This window comes from Engraulis encrasicolus, chromosome 1, assembly GCF_034702125.1.
Source record: "Engraulis encrasicolus isolate BLACKSEA-1 chromosome 1, IST_EnEncr_1.0, whole genome shotgun sequence".
NCBI lineage: Eukaryota > Metazoa > Chordata > Actinopteri > Clupeiformes > Engraulidae > Engraulis > Engraulis encrasicolus.
Window position 1 is genome coordinate 49426810 of NC_085857.1, and position 7997 is coordinate 49434806.

Genomic DNA, 7997 nt, shown 5'->3' on the forward strand with positions numbered 1-7997 from the left:
TGTCCTCTGTTCCCTACTTCTTTTCCTACTCTTCTTATGCTTCACCCCCTCCACCATTCTGTTCTTCCTCTTCTCTTATCTCATCTTATTCTGAATTTCTCTCCTCTTCCACCATTCCCTTCTTTTATTCCTCTCCTTTCATCTCTTCCTTATTCATCTCATCCTCCTTCCCTCCATTCTTCCAATCCATTCCTTCCTCTCTCACCATCCTCTTCTTTCTTTCCTCTCCTCCCATAATTTCCTCTGTTTCCTTATTTCTCTGCTCTTCCACCACTCCTCTCTTCTCCTCTTCACAACTTTTCTCATGTCCCTATATTCTTATTCCACAACCCTCTTCTTTCATTCCCCCAATCTTGCCTTTTCCTTCCTTATTCCACTCATCCTCCATCCCTTCTCCCCTTCATTCATTCCATTCCTCTCCTCCTCTCTTTCTCTGTTCTCATACGCATATCTTCTCTTCCTCCTCTTTGTGCCTCTGCTGGGCATTTAAATCCGTTAACTGCCAAATTCTCAGAACCCTTTGCCACGCTGCCCTGTGATCCCTGACCTTGCATGCAACACACATGCACACACACACACACACACACACACGCACGCACGCAAACAAACACAAACATCTGGATGGGAGGAACATCTGAATGAGTGCTACGCTTGGCCTTTGGACTCTGAGTTCTGACCTTGACCTTTGACCTTGGCAGGCCATGTGTACTTGTGTGTGTGTGTGTGTATCTGCATGTATGTGTGTGTGTGTGTGTGTGCGTATGTGTGTGTGTATCTGCATGTGTGTGTGTGTGTGTGTGTATGTGTATGTGTGTGTACGTGTATGTATATGTGTATCTGCATGTGTGTGTGTGTGTGTGTGTGTGTGTGTGTGTGTGTGTGTGTGTGTGTGTGTGTGTGTGTGTGTGTGTGTGTGTGTGTGTGTGTGTGTGTGTGTGTGTGTGTGTGTGCGTGCGTGCGTGCGTGTTTTTCACTCTCGGGGTACATCCAGATGTGAGTACAGGGAAAGGAGAGGCTTGGCACGCCATAGTGTTCGTGTGCGTGTGCATGTGCGTGTGCATGTGTGGGTGTATGCATGTGTCTATGTGTGTGAGTGTGTGAGTGTGTGTGCGTGCGTCTGTATGAACATCCGTGTCAATTATGGTCTTTGTAGACAATAAGGGCCCAGCTGTTGGCTGAGTTGTCAAATGATAATGACAACACATCCTATAAAAGCCACTCCAACAATACTGTGTGTTTGTGTGTGTGTGCGTGCGTGCATGAGTGCGTGCATGCGTGCGTGCGCGCGTGTGTATGTGTGGATGTGTCTGTGAGTCTGTGTGCGTGCGTGTGTGTGTGTGGTTGAATTACTAACAAGTTACTACTAATCTTAAAACTAATATTCTGATTTAACATTCCATCTGCCTCTGCTGCAAACACACACACACACACACACACGCACACGCACACGCACACCACACGCTCATTGCGGTCCATCTTTTTGTTTCATTTATAATTTACACATGCCATTTCACATGCGCCCTGAGCAAAAACAGATTATGAATCATGTATGCATAAATATGTGTATGTGTTTGTGAGTATGAGAGAGAGAGACAGACAGACAGACGGGCAAAAATTTGTACTTTTAACTTTTAAAAAAAGTTAATTTGTACCTTCCCATATGCATGTACGTATTTGGTGTGTGTGTGTGTGTGTGTGTGTGTGTGTGTGTGTGTGTGTGTGTGTGTGTGTGTGTGTGTGTGTGTGTGTGTGTGTGTGTGTGTGTGTGTGTGTGTGTGTGTGTGTGTGTGTGTGTGTTTGTGAGTGTGTGTGTGTGTGTGTGTGTGTGTGTGTGTGTGTGTGTGTGTGTGTGTGTGTGTGTGTGTGTGTGTGTGTGTGTGTGTGTGTGTGTGTGTGTGTGTGTGTGTGTGTGTGTGTGTGTGTGTGTGTGTGTGTGTGTACCAACATGTATGTGTATGCATGCATGAGTGCTTCTTTGTGTGTTGGTGTATTGTACATGTGTCTGCCTTCAACAGATTGCTCATGCATGCAGGTTTTTGCAAATATCACAAAAACTCAGGCAGCAGAAACACACAGCCTTAATATCCTAGTTAGGAAAACACATATGAACTAATTAACAAAATAAATGATTAAATAATTAACCCTATCCAGACTGGGGGGCGCTGAAAGTGCCCGCACCAACTTTTATGATGTACAGCGCCGCCAGTTAGTATTGGCACCCCTTAATTTTATTTTAAAAGTGTGCAATATATCCAGAAATAAATGGAAATATACACAACTTTTACCGTCAGGATCTTTTGATTGAATATTATAAGATATTTAGAATTGGCAAGTATTTATTTCCAAATGCATTTTGTAATTTCAAGCAAAAAAACTTAAAAGGGCATGTCCAGGAATATTGGCACCCCTCCTTCAAGGGTTAATTGCACACAAGACAGCAATGGCAGCCTCCGAAGGTTTTGGTTTTCATCAATGACTGTGTTCATTCATTTTACAACCAATCCACTGTGCATTTGGATGTGTTCTTTGGGTTTTTGTCTTGCTGGAGTGCACATGATGTTAAACTCAAACCAAGTGTTCTTGCCATGGTTACACATTTTCATGTAAATGATGATACCTATCATGTCATGATGCCTGTCATGATACCTGTGATACGGTAAAAGCCTCCAATACCTGATGCAACAATGGGGTGACATAATATTATGGATCGGACACCATGCTTGATTTTTGGTAGGGTGTCCTTTTCCTTAAAGACTTTTTTACAGAGTTTGCAAACATGCTGTTTGTGTGAGTCACTGAAAACTGTGCTATTGCTTCATCTGACCTTAAAACATTCTTAAAAGGGCTGTGCTAGGCCTTTATTTTCTCATACAGTCGTCAGGTGTTCCCTGTTATTACTTTTATTAAGCAATGTGGTCTGCCTTTGTCTCCAATCAAAAGGCACTACTTTGTGTAGTGTTTAACACGGGGTGCTTATTGAAAAAAAACTTCCCAAAACAGTTCAAAGTTGACCGTCAGGTCTGTGATGTTAGTCCCTGTGTTTTTTCATTATTTGCACTGACTTCCAAAGACTTTTATCATAATGTCTTCCCCTACCCCCACATCCAAGGATGTTCTTTACAGCTCCATGTTTGGCAGATTTCTGAATAACACAACAGAGTGTTGAAAATGGTACACCAAGGTCTTCTTTCTTTTGAGATGATCTTTTATTATTTGGAGGTCTTGTTTTTGCAAATAATAGTATTTGTGGTGTCCTCAGGCAGCTCCTCTGTCTTCACATTGGTGAAAGACACACAAGATGTAACAGGTGGCTATTTAAACATAAATATCATAATTCCTTGCCTATTCATGTTCTATGGGCAAAAGCAATTAGTCAAAAGATGATTCCCATTTGCGATTTACCATAATTGAGTCAAATTAGGTTTCCACAATGGTATTCAGTAAAGGGTGCCAACACCAGTGATCGCGGGAGCTTTACCATCTTCATTTTTTTTTTAATCTCTCATAGTTTAGTATTTAATGCTGTTGATATTTTTTGTATTTAGTATCAACCACAAGCTATCTATAGAAAAATCATGGTTGACCTTATTATTTGTTGTCTGGAGATATGTCCCATAATGTACTTAAACTTCAAGGGTGCCAATAGTAACTGGCGGCACGGTATAATTCCTTAACGACTTAAGCTATGACTACGAAACTTGGTGACTTTTCCTAAAATTTTGTTGGCTACAGTTTAGTACCAAAAGATTATGTGTATCATTTTTGCCGTTGCCATGGCAACGGTTTTCTGACAGGTATGTCTGACCGAAAATCACTGATCGAAGTCTCATTATTGTTGCTTTTTCATATTTTTTTTTAAATTCCATTAGCATCAGACAACTTTGTGAGCATTAAAGTGGTCTGAAGCATATAATTAATAAAATGTAAGTGTATTAAATTTGATGGAAAATACATTATGGCGAGATTTTGGCCATTAAAATCAGATGATGTCATAATGACGTCATACTACCAGATAATGACACAAAAATGATGTCATTCATAGATGTCCATATGTAGATCATCTCCCAAAAGTTTGGTGGTCATACCATATTCCGTTCATGAGTTATGAGGGGGGGGAGGAGGGGGGGGGGTCAAAAGAGCCCCAGGAATGCAAGAAAAAATCCCAGTCTGAATAGGGTTAAAATGTATAGCCTACTCAGAGTAATCCTGATGAAGCAACAGCAAAAATGCTCTGGTCAAGTAATAAACTACGAGCAAAGAAGGTCACCTGATTCATCCCCCTTTTCCTATAATGTATCCATATTGGCAGTGCTGTCATGCAGCACACTAAAGGTCCTTTTACACTGCCTTTTTATTTCAGCTTGACACAGCACAACTCGGACACCGTTAATTCTGATTCAAACAGTCAAGTACAGTGCGGCACAGCTCAGACACAATCCCTAATTTTTTTCATCCGGCTGAATCAAGCTGAGCAGGTATTTTGCTGTCTACTACCCAGAATGCTGTGCGTCAGCTCTGCCTCATCTGTGAATCAAAAAACAATCATGGGGCCACCATATCAACTCCCTTGGAGTCCTCTTTAGTTGGAAACTGTATTACTTTGGTATTAAAATCGAAGGTAGAAATCAACATTGTAGTATCCAAATATGACATCGTTGAAACTATTTATAGACTGCTTTGACAGATCAGATATCTGCTGGCCTTATGTTAGTCAGCTAAAACTAAACTCCAACCGTACTCTCGGTAGCACGGTTTGTAGGCCTAATGGATACACAAACCAGCAGTGTCGGGCATGTTACTTTGAAAAAGTAACTTATTGCAGTTACTAGTTACTTCTCCAAAAAATTAACTGAGTTAGTAACTGAGTTACTCCACTAGAAAAGTAACTACTTGGTACTTAGTTAGTTTCTTTTTGTGCTGCTTAAAAAAATATATTAATTAAACAAACAAAAAAACAAATGTAAGGGACTTTAAATTCGAACATACAACGGTTTAACAGGGTATTCATCCATGTTTACTGATCATAGACTGTATGTTATCCAAACAAAATTGTGGTTGGAGGTGCATCATGCTTCCTATGTGAGCCACCGTACTTTGACATGAAAGTGAGAAATCAGGCTACACTGAAACGAAATGGGCATTAAATGTTACCTACAAATTAGCCATAACATAATTCTGAAGTTGTTGATGGTGGGTTGAGGTTTGTGTGATCATGATGAATCAAAGAGTTTGGGACCATTTTACTCTGAAGTGTAGGCCTAGTGAGTTTGGATTATGCAAAAAACGAACTTTCTCAGGTAAGCTCAAGACAGAACTTCTTATTGTTAGTGCAAATGATAATGACGTACGTTAATAAACTAACAACTGTAGCCAGCCAGACAATCAGGGATTTTTTTCCCTTTCTGATTCCAACATGATTCCCACGGCAAAATCCACTGACATAGGCTACACGAAGCAAACAGATGGATACATAACGTTAGCCTATCAGCTGATGGTGAGTTCAGGGTATGATTGATTTAGTCCATTGTCTAAATTGAGGTCGAAGGAAAAGGTAGAGACTCCCATGTTCACCCTGTCTTTCGGCTGACGTCTGCAAGTACGTCGCAGAACCCTTTGATGTTGGGTGACGTGCAGTAACGGGGGTTGGTAAATGTAACTTTACAAATTTTGGAAAAAGTGACGCGCCAGTTCCTCCCAACACGGCAAACCAGGGGTCTGTTTCTCGATTCTTGTCGTTGCTAACGTTCTTAAGGCAGTCTTAATATGTAACACCATTCCCTTGGATTTAGTGGTGAGCGTTGCTGTCGAGAGAGAGTTGAGTTGCTCTCACGAAGGACGTTGCTACCATTGTTAGCAAAGACACTTTCGAGAATGCCACCCCAGGTTGGTTTAACATCAACATCAGCTTGACACAACACAACACAGCCAGGTTGTATGTGGAAAAGAGCCTTAAGACACCGTTCCATATGCAGGCGACCCAGGGGCGAGTGCGGCCTTGCTCATTTCCCAAACCTATGCCATCTCTCTCTCTCCCTTGAGTCTTTTCTATCATTATTATAATTGTGTAGCTGCGATGAAAAGACACACACACACACACACACACACACACACACACACACACACACACACACACACACACACACACACACACACACACACACACACACACACACACACACACACACACACACACACACACACACTGAGTGGATTCCAATATGTGGACTTAAGTCCTCCCTTGCTCACTTGCCTGCTTGTGACCTCATGATGATGTCACTGATGACAGAAAATTAATTCAATAAATGGAAAAGCACATCATCAAATGTCATTTTCTTATTTGCAATTGGGATGGTGAATGAAAAAATAGTTCCCCAAAAGTTGTTGAGGCTAGGCTTGCAACTGGGAAACATAATTGTCTCCTCCATAATTGTGGAGGGTGGGAGTGTGCATATTGGAATGCACTCCATCATCTTCTGTGACAGTGTGAATGTTGGTTTACGAATGAATGGTTAGACTGACCTCTGCTGGTTGTTGTGTGACTGCACAAGTTACATGCTACACATTGTTTGTGGGTGCATCATAGGCCAGCATAGGCTACTGAGTGTCATGCCCTGTATGTCATATTACCAGTCCACACCTGGTGCAATTGGATTTGAACATTAGAGAATGGACAGTGACTGAATATTATGGCTCAAAAATTGTATTATTCTTTGAAAGCTATCAATTTAAATGAACGCCTTGCATAAATATAGATGTGTATTTAAATAAATATGTGTTTTAACTCACTAAAAGCAGAGGATACCTCTCATACAGCATATGCTGTGAATCTACATTTCATTATATTACATTACACTTTGATGAAGCTTTTATCCATGGCAACTTGCAATTATTTACATTTGTTAAAATCCCTGGAGCAATGTGGAGGTAGGTGCAAGGGAAGGGATCAAGGGAACTTCAGCCATGGATGAAGGTGTTGGCATAGGTAAGGGTGTAATTTGAACCTGCAACCCTCTGAACATACTGTAAACTGGACTAGACCAGACTGCACAGGGACATCATAGACATTGGTGACACTTTGAAGATGGCTAATCAGTTTTACCACATCTCTTAAGCAATTCTAAAAATGAAATGAAAATGACTCCACACTGTTTATATTTTACCTCATTATCATGTGTGTGTATTTACATTAAATATTATGAGCTAAGGCATCTGTGGGTTGCTTCCAAAGAACATCTCAGTGTAGATATGTAGTGAAAATAAAGCACTCTACTCTACTACTCTATTCTGCTCTACTCTACTCTCATTTCTATAGCAAAATATTATACTGAACCTGCAGCTCAATGCACTTAACAGATAGATTAACAACACTGTTAAATAGTGAAATGAAGTGGAAGAGAGAGAGAAAAATAAAAAATAATATATAATTAGAAGCACTCAGAGAGCGCAGACCTCCGCCAAGGAAGCTACTTGATAGAACATTTGATGTTACACCCTAAGTCTTTCTGCCTTTTGTGGAGTCCCCGCAATTCAATTTCTGGTCACTATTGGTGTCTAGATATATAGGCCAGCAATGGTGAAGAATCTTTTAAAAAGTCCTGGTTCTGGTTCGTGATCCAGATCACCACCAGAATTTAATCACTTGTTCCTTGGGTCATTACTAACAACTCCACAAAGTTTCGTCCAAATCAGTTGATACGTTTTCGAGTTATCCTGCTGACAGAATCTTTTAAAAAGTCCTGGTTCCGGTTCGCGATCCGGACCACCACCAGAATTTAATCACCTTTTCCTTGGGTCATTATCAACAACTCCACAACGTTTCGTCCAAATCTGTTGATTAGTTCTTGAGTTATGCTGCTGACAAACAGACAGACAGACAGACAGACAAACCAACGAGACCGAAAACATTACCTCCTTGGCGGAGGTAATAATAAAATAGAAAAATAGATAGAGGAAATAGAGGAGACAAGCTCAGATGAAATATCAAAGAGACATTAAGT